The sequence below is a fragment of the Eutrigla gurnardus genome, assembly GCF_963514095.1.
Source record: "Eutrigla gurnardus genome assembly, chromosome: 19".
Taxonomy (NCBI): domain Eukaryota; kingdom Metazoa; phylum Chordata; class Actinopteri; order Perciformes; family Triglidae; genus Eutrigla; species Eutrigla gurnardus.
This window is the reverse complement of record NC_139930.1, coordinates 5341497-5353841: the sequence shown is the minus strand read 5'-3', so window position 1 is coordinate 5353841 and position 12345 is coordinate 5341497.

The window sequence follows — 12345 nt, the reverse complement described above, 5'->3', positions numbered from 1 at the left end:
CCAAAGTGTTATATAACACAAATCTCAGCGCTCCAAACCTTCCAACTATCAAACTCTCACTTTTGCATGTCAGTCGCAGAGTGTGAATATATGCTCATAAGATGAGTAATGTCTTTTCAAAATAAACTCCCGTCGTCACAGGAAGGTAGGTTACGCAACAAGAACACTTAGTTAGGTTTCGTAAAAGAAAACAAGTCACGTGACCATCGACGCTAACGATTCACGTTGCTAGCGACTGACCCTCCCTCCCCGTGTGGACTCTCCCTCTCTTTACACCACGCCTGGTGCTCTTAATGCAGCGGGTGTTTGCCTCACATACCAGTATTCACATGCTAAATGAACATCGTGTCAGACAGACCAAGGAGCACTAACTAAGCTGATTATTTGACGCGTTGGCAGCGAGAACGGGTTGCAAAGAAACATCGGATGTTTTGGCGGAAAACAATAAAATATGATGTGAGCAAATATTTTACTAATAAACATGAGATGTTTTATTCTGTTAAAATCCCCAAAAGTGAAATCTAAGCACATAAACCTGCTATTGTGTTTCAAATTGGGACATTTTTAGTAGAGAAAGAAATAACAGGAGGAGCAGTTGTACATGGATAAGACCATTGTGATTTCTTTATTGATTTTTTTCTTCTTTTATACATAGAGTGGAACAACAGTAATTCTCCCAATATCTCCTTCATGTTTGATCATCGTTTTATTCCACACCAGAAGTTTTCAGTCACTTCGCTTTTTCTGTTCCAACCAATTGTCAAAAATAAAAATGCATCATTTGATTTTTTTTACATTTTTTTTCGTGACTGTAAGACAACCATGAAAGAAAATGGTAAAAACAAATTAAAAGAAAGGAAGAAACACAAAGAAAAGGAGAAGAAAGGGTCAGTAAACTGAAAGGAATGAAATATTGTTTTGGGTGAGGTTTTGGCGGGAGAGAGTGTGATTGGATGATTTGGTCAAACTCGATGTTTGGGGAGGAAACTGCTTGACTAAGTAATCGGATACAGGAAGTAGTAACTTAAAAAAGTGGACTGATTGTGATTTGGTTCATGGATCTGCCACTTTCTAACTGTAACTCTGTCTTCATGGGAAATGTAGTTAAATGCATATTATGTTGATTTAATCTGGTTTGTTCACTACGGAGCCCCCAAGTCCCAAAACATGCTATGTATGTCCTTATCCACATCGGTTTACAGGAAGCAATTTTTCAGCATTTAGCGCTTTAATCTTTGTGCTAAAATTAATCTGGAAATCTTGCATCTGAACTTCAACATCCCAAAAAGATAACCTACAAATGCAAAAAAAAACAGAAGCAATTTGCAAGCCCATTTAAAAAAAAAAAATATTGCAATAAGAAAGGTTTCAGTTGCATGTTCAGAAGTTGCTTTCTGCTCTGAAGCTAATCGGGGATGGAAGAGGGGCCTGGCAGGGCTTCCTTACCTAGTTTTCTTTAAATAACACTGCAGGAACTTTAATACTTCAACAAGAAACACTGAGGGATTTATTATTTTGGCCTTTCAAACTCGCCGAGCTGATTTACCATCTTATCTTCCTGTCTCTTTGACACCGTTGAATTTTCATTGTTACTTTCACTTTGTTCTTTGGGCGATTTGTTCCCTCACTCTTGTTGTTCAAAGATGAAGATCATTTATCTGTCAAATGAAAACTGAAATCTACTTGCAAACAACTATCCTGATTCACCTCCTGGTACCTTGTACTAGGGATGAGTGTATTTCTTAATTGGACAGTTGGTTTTAAATGGATGGCTAATCATTTGATTGGACAGCTTGTACTAGTTTGTAGTTTGTACTTCCTCAGCATCACACTGCGGGTAACTATTTTCTATGTAGCTCATAGGAAACCTCATGATGATGATTATTATTAGCCTAGACGCTGACGCTTCCCCCTCTGAAACCGAATATCAGCAGATGAAAGGTCACACTAACGCGAGATGCAACACAAAGTTCTGTGTGTGTGTAGCATACAGTATCAGAAATAAAATGAGAGGATGATAATAATAAGGTTAATAATAAGTATCACAATGCATTACACGGCTAGCTAATTGTAAATATACTCATGCATAAAATCTGGACTATAGCACTGCTGTATGGATAATGTAGCGTTAGAACAGGAAAGGAAGGACACCAAAACAAGAGTTTTTAAAAGAAAATGATTCATGAATATAAAGTGAAATGTGGCTGGATTTAAAACGAAACCGATGGATCAAAGAAGCCGGTATTATTCTGGGAGTCATTCCAAAGATGTTCCCAATCCCCCCGCCCCCCCAAAAATCCCACATTAGGGGACAATGACCCCGTCAAAAGAACAGAGACAGAAAAAAAGAAAATTATAAATCCCTCAATCCTTGGCAGATGGGATAGAGAGAAAACTGTAATACATCATCAAGAAAGAGAGCATAGAAGAAAACAAGCATTTTTCATTTTTGGTTTTAGCGCACCTTTTTTAACGATTACAAAAAAAAACATAAAAATGTGTAAAGCTTTTTTCCCCCACATTTGTTTCGCTTTAAAAGTTACAGTTACCGAAGGAGAAAAAGTAAGAAGAGCAAGTGAATAATTTATGACATACGCTATTATAACATCATCCTAACACTAGTGTCTATGAGGTATATCTGCAACAGTTTGGTAAAGAGAGCACGGTCTGCGCACAACTAGCACGGTTTGCCTCCATGTTTGTTCATCGTTTAAAGCTTTGCAACCATTTGAAGAAAGAGGAGGAGGAGGAGGAAGAGGAGGAAGAAGTGAAATGAGGGAAAGAGCTGGTCTCAAATTTGTGTTAAATGCGTTTACTTTTAACGGTCATATAGATAAAGAAGCCTATGATCGCACATTTGCTCATTCAAGATCTTAGCGCAAGATTTGAATTACTTTCATCGCAAAATTGGCATCCTGTAAGAAAATGTTCTTATGGTGAGATCGTAAAATAGTTTGTACATTGACAGTAGAGTTTTCGTTTTTTGGGTTTTTTTTCCTTGTTTGATTCATTTCTACGTCTATAATATATATATATATATATATATATATATATATATATATATATATATATATATATATATATATATATATATATATATATAAATAAAAAAAATGGGACATTGCAAATGAAGACATCAGCAATCATGTTAAATTTGATTACTTCCTTAAATTTTTACCTTTCACAATAAAAGTCCTTGACATATACATGGCATAACTTCATGTCCCCGGTGTGAAAAGGCCTCAAGACTGGAAGCAAAATAACACTGCTGGATTTAGAGATCTCAGGTGTTCATCTTTATTTCATATGGCTGTTTTTATGGAAAAACAATGCTGTCTTATGACATGTCTTCTAAGAGATATGACTCCTCAGCCTTCATTCTCCTGCATGATTTCACTATCCTTTGTTCTTCCAGCCAGGTGTGTGCAACTCATATTAGATTTCTTGAGGTTTTTATGTGTTTTGCAATTTGGGTTGATGCTGATGTTTTGCATTGAAACACGTTTTTTTGGAATATTGTTTTTTGTGTCTCCTGATCTTTTAAGCTCACCAAATGGTTGGTTGATCCATCGCTTTGGTTCGGACTGTTATAATCCAAAAAAGTATTGCGTTGATTGCTATTGAATTCTGCACGATATTTAAGGTCCCCACAGGATAAATTGTAAAAGTTTTGGTGAACATCAGGTCAAACTTTTATTTCTCCAACACTTTGGTTTATGACCAAATATCTAAAAACTAACAACATGACTTTGTGTTTAGGGATATTTAGTAGCCTAAATGTTAACATGCTAAACATCAGCATTTTATTGTTTGCAGAAATTCTTTATTTTTAGCTTCTCTTTGAGAAGGCAGGACAGTGACTCATGGCAACGGGAGAGCAGATAAGCTTCCTCGTTCAATTTCACTATTGACTTATTGTGTATTTGACTACTGACGGTTATACGAACCGTGGGGAGTTTATTAGGCTTCAAACAGATCAATCAGAAAAGTTGAGCCTTGAGCTCAAAGGGTCAGAGCAGCGTTGCCTCACTGTGGTTGCTACACAGCACAAAGTTGGTACCAATCAGCCATATAATTGCCGTTAGCAAGAAAAGGTAAAATAGAAAAAAGGCAAGAATGTTGTTGGGAATATAAATAGCCCAGAGAAGTCCTGCTGTTGACAAAGATTCAGCATGTCTACTAATCCAATCCAAGTTTTTTTTTTTTTTTGGAACATAAAACATAAAACATAGCTTACATGTTTCAGTGCAACGCAGCGTTTTTGCACATTAAAGTCACAGGACCTCACTAAGCTTCAAACAAGAAGAGCTTGTCAGATGGTATAACAACATGTACATTAACACCCTCTCTGATGGCAGAATTAGGCAGTATAATCCTCATTTAGGAACACTTTAGTCTTCATGGCGCTACATAGTGTGTTTGAAGTAAGCTGGCTAAACTGGCTGGTATACTACAGCGGTATGAACCATAACCAAACAACTTTGAACAACAACTTGAAATAACTACATAATGAGGATTATTTTTTTTTTAAAGTCAGAATTCATGATTTGTTGGTCTCTCTGCAATAAGACAAGCAAATAACTTTTGAAATGATTGTTTTCTGAATCCCATTCGGATCGATCGGAGGTAGGCTATGCTAGCTGCTCCATCAACACAACATAGTATAGGCATAAATACGATAGTCTCTGGTTCCTACACATAGTTTGGTTCAGTCTCTGTACTAATGTGAGGTACTATCGTAGACCTCTGGGGAATCACAGACCGCTACAATATGTTTTGGCTCCATTTCTGCTTCAGTGACTACAGGAGGAGCATCTCAATGCTGATAGGCTTTTGTGTCACGCAAATTATTTGCCTCAATCGCATCACGTCATTTGTAGGCAATAGTGCCAGTGAAAAATTTGCTTCGCATTTGGTGAGAACGAACCCTTCAAACTCAAGATTTCTTCGTCAATTTCGCCAACAAATGAAAAAACTACAAAGTAGAACCCACTGGGTCCATATTTGATCATCATTACCTCTTATATTCACATTCAACAGCAGGCTTTTTTTGGTACATTTAAGGTTGAAGTTATTTTCGTCTATAGACCTATTACAGCCAACGTCATCATAAAAAAGAATGCGCATTTTGGCAGAATTTTTTTTTTGTCCCAGCTGTGCAGACAATTAAGAAGCTTTAAACACTGAATTAAAACTTTTACCATCATCTAAATGTCTGGTTGTAACATGACTCGTAGTAACTCACATAAATGGTTGGCGTACAAAATAAACACGGATGTTCATTGAAGTGGATTAAAGGCTTCTACAAGGACACCTACATGTTTATATGTGGCCATTTGCTAATGTTTTATACCCACTCAATAATGGCACACATCTGGAAATGTGTTTAAGTTGCATTTGCTATCTTTGGCTATTGTCGTACTTCCATTACAAAACTGCGTACGTCATCATTGGTTACAAACTGTAAAAGGGTATAAAAGCCTTTTTGTTGTTTGTTATATTGCTCAACCTAAAACTTCTGCTCATGAGGCTCAGACTCCGACAAATGAAGAATTTAGTATTTCTGTGTGTACTCCCTGATATACAGCAACCAGCCCCACTACATCTGCCTCTTTCCCCTTTACACTCTTTCTTTTTAAGAACAAGAGACAAGGCAAGGCCAAGAGAGGAGGGGGAAAGACAGAAAGAGGGAGGGAGAGAAAAGGAGAACAAAATGAGGCATCATGAAGAAGACAGAGCAAACGCATTGAGCTGAGCGCAGACCGTACTGAAGAGGACAAAAAATCTTTGGTTTCTTTGGTTTCATCAACACGATTAAAAGGACAAATGGAAAGTCAGCGAGGTAGCCTCTCTGGTTCTCACTATTGAAATAGAAAGTTTTTTTTTCTTTTTACACACACACAAAGTCAGTCTTGGAAGCAGCTAGCTTTAAGGGACTCCTCAGTTTTCCGTCCTAATGAGTGAAACAAGTCGGTGTGTTTGCATTCACGCAGTCAAGCCCACACACACACACACACACACAGATGTTCGGGGAACAAATGGGAAACATCGCAGGCATTCTCCTGTAGTGGTGGTGTGTGTTAACATCACATTGTATTTATAGTAACCTGGGTAAGCTCTTATACGGACACAGAGGATCATTTTCTTTGGGATAGGAATTGCACTAAATGCCATGTCGTACTTTATGTTGTTCCTCGAAGGCTAAGTGTTTCTGCTGAATGTTGGAGAGGACATTCTTACTGTGAGCATTCACTCGGGCAGCTTATGTTGAGATAATTAAACCATTTTTCTCTTGAGTGCAATGTAATTATTCAGTGATCATCGAAATGTTTTTTGAAGCTTGTTGAGTTGTACGGAGCCCCAAAGTGTACACTAGAAACTGGTGCAAAAGTGGTGGAGATTTAGCTTGAACGCACCCCTTTACAAATGTTCTGGAAAACAGAAAATCCTGTTGCCAGGAATGCTTTAAAATGAAACAAGGATGAATAGAGTGTTTAATAAAGTGGCTGCGGTGGGCCCCTGTTTCTGAAAAGTGAAGCCAGGCTGAAGTGCCCTAAACTTGCATTCTCTGTGCTGGCCACCAGGGGGCGACTCCTCTGGTTGCAAAAAGAAGTTTGATTGCTTGGAAGTTTATGAGAAATGACCTTACATCTCACTTGATTCAAATAGACCATACAGCAGGGTATGCAACCTTGTGATTGACAGGTCGCTACCACAGTGTTTTCCAGTCTTAAGCCAACTTCTGTAACCCATCAGATTCTGTGACCGTAGAGGACGCTAACTCTGTGTTAGCCTGTTGTCTGTGGTAACAGAATCTGATGGGTCACAGAATTTGGTGTAACACTGGTTTGGGAGTTGTTCTTATTTTTGTTGAAGAACTTTAACAGTGTTTTCAGTTTATGAAAGTTAATTGTAACATTTTGGTACCCAATAATGTATCATTAAGCATTAGGTTGTACTTAGCTCCACCCTCTTGTGTAACTTTTGGTTCCAAAAACAAGATGGTGAAGGGCAACATAATGAACTTGAGGCTTCAATACCAAAACCGATGGTTGACCACTTCTTATATACAGTCTATGCTGCATCCCATAATAGTTTTTGCTGATGTGCCCTTTGGAGCTCCTTATTTTTTAAATGTTCTCGTTATCATGAAACAATTATTTCTGCCCATGTCCTCTTTCCATAGACGAGTATTTTGGATATTTTTTTAATTTAGTCATAGCATGTGGCTAATATCTGCAAAATGCAACAAATAATCTTGTCTAGGAGTTGAAGTGCACAGAGAGCTCGATTTACACGCAGCTTTCTTTTTGGGGGGCATAAAATGGTGCTTTTGAACATGTGTATACTGTATATACATTTGACAAAGTCAATTTGCGAATAAGACCTTAACCAGGGTATGAGCTGCATGGATGGAAACACACACTGTTTATTGGCCTCTCAAGGATTTCAGTTATCTTTGGTGAGTCAGTTCATGTCAACGTGTGGCCCTTACTTCACTTGATCAATTGTCACTAGAACATCAGTCTGAAATTCATTGCTTGTTCAACAATGGTCAGCAGGAGGCAAACAAATTAAAAACAAAACAACCAATAAATTAGGCATAAAAATCCCAAGGTGGAAAAGAAAAACAGATGCAGTGCTCATCAATTGGTAGGCTATTATTTGTCATAAAGAGATTGTTTTCATTTTTGAAAAATAAAAATCAAGACCAGGACAAAAACAAAACTATATTGGCTAAAAGGTGTGAGCAAGTGTTGACATTCAGAAGTACGCAAGCCTAATCTGACATTCCTACATTGTTCTGTCATTAATTAACTCTAAACATTCATAAAACAACATTTCATTTGCTTTTTAAAGTAAAGCTAACTAAGAATAAATTAACAGGCCTGGCATAAGCACTGCATCTTTGATGCAACTAACATTCTTAAATACTCATAAATATCCATTAAAAACAATTACATCTAATTAAATAACATTAAATTATTGAGTACAAAACTAGTGTGTTCTAAAACACCTCATAAATAAATACAGCATTGAACAGAAAGAAAAAGGAACATACAATGTAAACTTTGGCAAAGCTAATCATCAAGGGTAAAAGGATTCAGAGGGAGATTTGGCAACAAAATTTGTTCGCTTAAATTAAGTCACAATTAAAAAGAAAACATAAATTACATTAAATAAAAAAGAAATCACATATTGCAAAAACCTAGGAAGGAACATAGTAATAGTAGACACACAAGTATTGGCAAATCATTTTGAAATACTTAAAAACAAGCAATGAAAACCTCTTTGGGACAGTTTTTGGTATCATACCCATTTTCTTTTTTTTGGCAGGTTTAGCCTGTGTTACATCCAGACAGAACTGCAAGTGGGAATGGAAAATGTCCGCCACCCCCTGAGCCACAAGCCACGCCCCTCCTTTGGATGTAGCCAATAGGATGGGAGGGTCAGGTGGGCGGAGGATTTCTTTGGACTAGAAGCCTTACATACAGAAAGAGAGAGAGAAAACTAAGGATAAAGCTATTTGACCGATATTTTAGCAGTTTCTCTCAGCCGGCGTCTTGTTTTTTGGTTTTGTTTCATTTATTGTTGTTGTATATACGGAGTAGCAGCATAGTTCCTCCCCCCCAAAGAGCAAGCTAACGTGGGTTTGTTAGCTAACAGACAGTTAGCATGTCCAATCATCACTTTCTCTGAGGCTCCTCCTCCAGCAAGGCATTGTGGGTTATAAAAAAAATGTGCTGTAATGGTATTTCTAAAATTTGCTCTCCTCCTCGTTTAAACTTTGCACCCAAGCCAGCAGTACTTTTTTGTAAGCTAAAACTAATGAATCCCCTGGAATATCCAGTCCATTGATTTTGGTCAGGCACCACATCTCTTTTTTGAAATTTAGGATTGGAATTCAGTGGGTTGGTTCCCTGTTTCAAATTTATGATTTTTGAGAATGGATGACTTCGTGTTTTTCACTCAGTTACTACTAGTCTGCTTCAGCCAGGTCCTGCTAGGTTTGGGTTGAAAGTTGAAAAAATTCAGAGGCGGAGAGTGAAACATGATGTTACAGACATTGATCTCAATGACAGATTCACTATCTGTTCTGGACGTTTAAATGACTATGGAGACAAGAAGAAAAGGTGTCGGTGTGCTACTACAGGAAATGTGTACAGCAGGAAATCTTTGGTATGTACTGTACGTTTCGAATAGCATTACGTTGTCACTCTCTCCGCAGTAGGAAGTGTGCCGGACAACAGCTAGCGGGACATGAAAAAGTGGCTGAATCCCCAGATTGGGTGGAAGCAAAATGGAAGATGGAAGCATTTGAGTAACAGTCAACAACTAGTTGATGTTTTTTTTCTCTTGATGCAGGCGCACCAAGCTGCTTGTGTCAAACCGCATGGACGTGAAGCAGGAGGGGGAAATTAAACCGTCCCTGTGCTGTTGTCTGGCAGCTTTTGTTTCTACTGCTCGAGATTGTTGGAGGTAGACTTTGTCCTGTGGAGAAGGTAATGACTTGTGGTGGGGAAAACAACAACACACAAACAGCAACAGAAGCCATCTGAGAAAAACTTCTGAACTTTTTCTTTCTTCGAGCATCAGACCTTTACGGTGTGGCTATGGTCATGGGTGTGAAGGATTTATTACTATGATGGCCGACTGTGTTGACGCCATGCTGGAGGAATGACCAATCCAAATACGAGATGGATTCATTCAAGCTTTGAAACATAAAAAAACTGTACAGACACATATGAGTGTCTGCTGTGGCTAAATGAAACTAGCTAGCTAGCAAAATACTAGTTATATCCTGAAACAAACTTTAGTATTGTGGCTAACTTTATCAACTTGAATAAGAATAGAAGGAGATGTTACAGGCTTGAAAGTTATAGAAATAAACCAGCTTGAGCCTACATGCTAACACAGAATGCCTGTTGTGTAACAGATGTCGTAGAATAATAATTAGTAAGTGAAAAGTCCAGATTTTACTTTTTGGGGGGAGGAAGACTGCGACTGGAGTTAACGGTGAATCTTTGGTTTGATAGCTGATGAGGTTTCTGTTGTTCTTTTAACCATTTTTTACTTTGAAAAACTGCATAGGCACACGTTAAAGACACTCTTCAACCGTGAGAGACACATTAATGTTCTGCCTTTTTTGGGGGGCGGAGGGAAGAACATGGTCAACGGCATCATCCGTTGGTTCCTTCCCTCCTTCCCGTGTGGTTTTACCCTTTTCAGTCCCCAACTTGCTTCCCCTTAAAGATGGCCTGACACATCATCAGGCAGAACAAAGCTACTTCTCCGATCCCATGATGTCATCCTTCCTTCGTCGTCCTATCCTCTTCGTCGTCAACGACATCCTCCATTGTCGACATCGTCGCCACCACTCTTTTTTTGTGTTTTTTTTGTTGTTGTTTTTTTTGGTAATAATTCTCTTCCATCTTCAGTTTTTTCCGTTTGTTGGAACAGTTAGGTGCAGAAAAAGGTTTTCTTTGGTTTCGATTTGTCAATAAATAGAAAAAGTCTCAAGTGTCCATTTTTTTTATTTTAAATCGTTCTTGAAGCCTTTGGCTTGCCTCTAACCAGGCCACGACTCAACCTGGGGTTTCTAAGGAGCAGGGGCTGCTGACTGACGCCTTTCCTTTGGTTTTGTTTCTATTTTTGGTTCGATAGCTTGAGTAAGACATGATTGAGGAGTTGATTGCGGATGGTAAGGCTGTTGAAATGGTGGCGGTTGAGGTTTTTTGGGTGCATTAGTATTTACATCATGTGTAAAGGCTGTACAGTGTGACGGCATTAAAGTAAAATCAATGGGTATTGTGGGATTCGGTAGCAATGGATGCTTGGTGAAGTCTGTATTCAAACTGAGACTGCTTTTTACCAAGCATCCAACTCTACTACGCTGCAAACAAATTCCATCTTGAGTTTAATCTTTTGTCCTCAAACAGTTTTTTCTAACTGTTGAGTGGTAAATTTTACCACTATCAACACGGAATCAAGTTATTTTACAAGTGGAAAAAGTTGTCATCTTGACGAATTAACACAATTTGAGGTTTGAATATATGACTTTATTCGCGTTTGCAGCGTTATACCTGTCTTCCAGGCCACTGACCTTCTGGAAGAGACGGACCTGCCAGGCATCGTCTTTAGATTGTCCTCTTTAACTATTACAAAGGCCCTGATTCGCCTGGGCAGTTCGTCTTCCACGGGTTCAGATGGTTCACTGGATCTGCTGTTGTGTCTGTGACTCGATGCGGGTTGTGGTTTTGTTTTTGGGTTATCTGTAAAGGCAGTTGGAGGCTTCCAGAAAGCATCTTAGTTCAGCTGGATTTGAGCAATATTATACCAAGAACCAACACAGTCAAAAAATTTGGAAATATGCACAGACTCTGGACATGGACACTGGAAGATTGTGTCAAAGATTATTTGTTGAGTAAGGTAAGGATTCAGGTTATGATCATATTATCTAAAAATTAGACAGCCCTTTTGTAAGAAGGGGCCATTCGCCTCAAACAAACTCTCTTTCCTACATTGGAATAAGCATTCCACAATTTTGGTGACTTTCTGAAACAGACGATTACTCCAAGGTGTGCTGAGGTGTTACAGTAGGCGGGGTTTGAACTTTTCCTCTCAAGCTCTTTTAATTTGACATCTTTTACACAACTACTTCTATCACTTTTTCGTGTGAAGTCCAACACCGTGAATGCCTTCGAGGGTAGATTGTCGCCATTTGTATGATTCATTGGACCTCGCCTCTCTCTATGATGGGGTGAATGTGGCCATTAGGAACAGGTATAAACAGTTTGTAGCATACCTCGGCCTTGTGTGTAGCTATCGTTTTGTGCTGTCCGTGCTCATTTCAAAAAACTTTGACAGAAAATCTCAAGAACCAACGACACGCAGCCCTGAACTTTTAACTTTTTTGTTCATGCTTTGTTAGGAATTTCTTGTTTTCTGGTTGTTTTGTGTCCAAAAAATTTCATTTATATGCAAAAAGGGACTTTCCTCATTTTATTTTACATTCATCTCAACAGGGAAAAGTCACAGATAAGGCCTTGTTGTCTTGTAGCTGTAGAAATGATGCTTTGTGGAGTTTGTGCGTTGAATTGCGTTAAATCTCAAATCTACTTTTAGTTTCAGTTACCACTGTCGTCGTTTTTAGCATTTTATTTTAATAGCATATTTGTTCTTATTGATGCTAAGATGCTAGACTGGAAGCCACTGCCTTGATGGATGAGTTACCATGATAACACAACTGATGGGTGGGTGAAGCCGGGGTAAACTCTGGTTAGCTTTGGTTTAGCTGACGATGTTTCGGTCAGGGTGGGAATTCTGGGGAACAATCGGGAAATT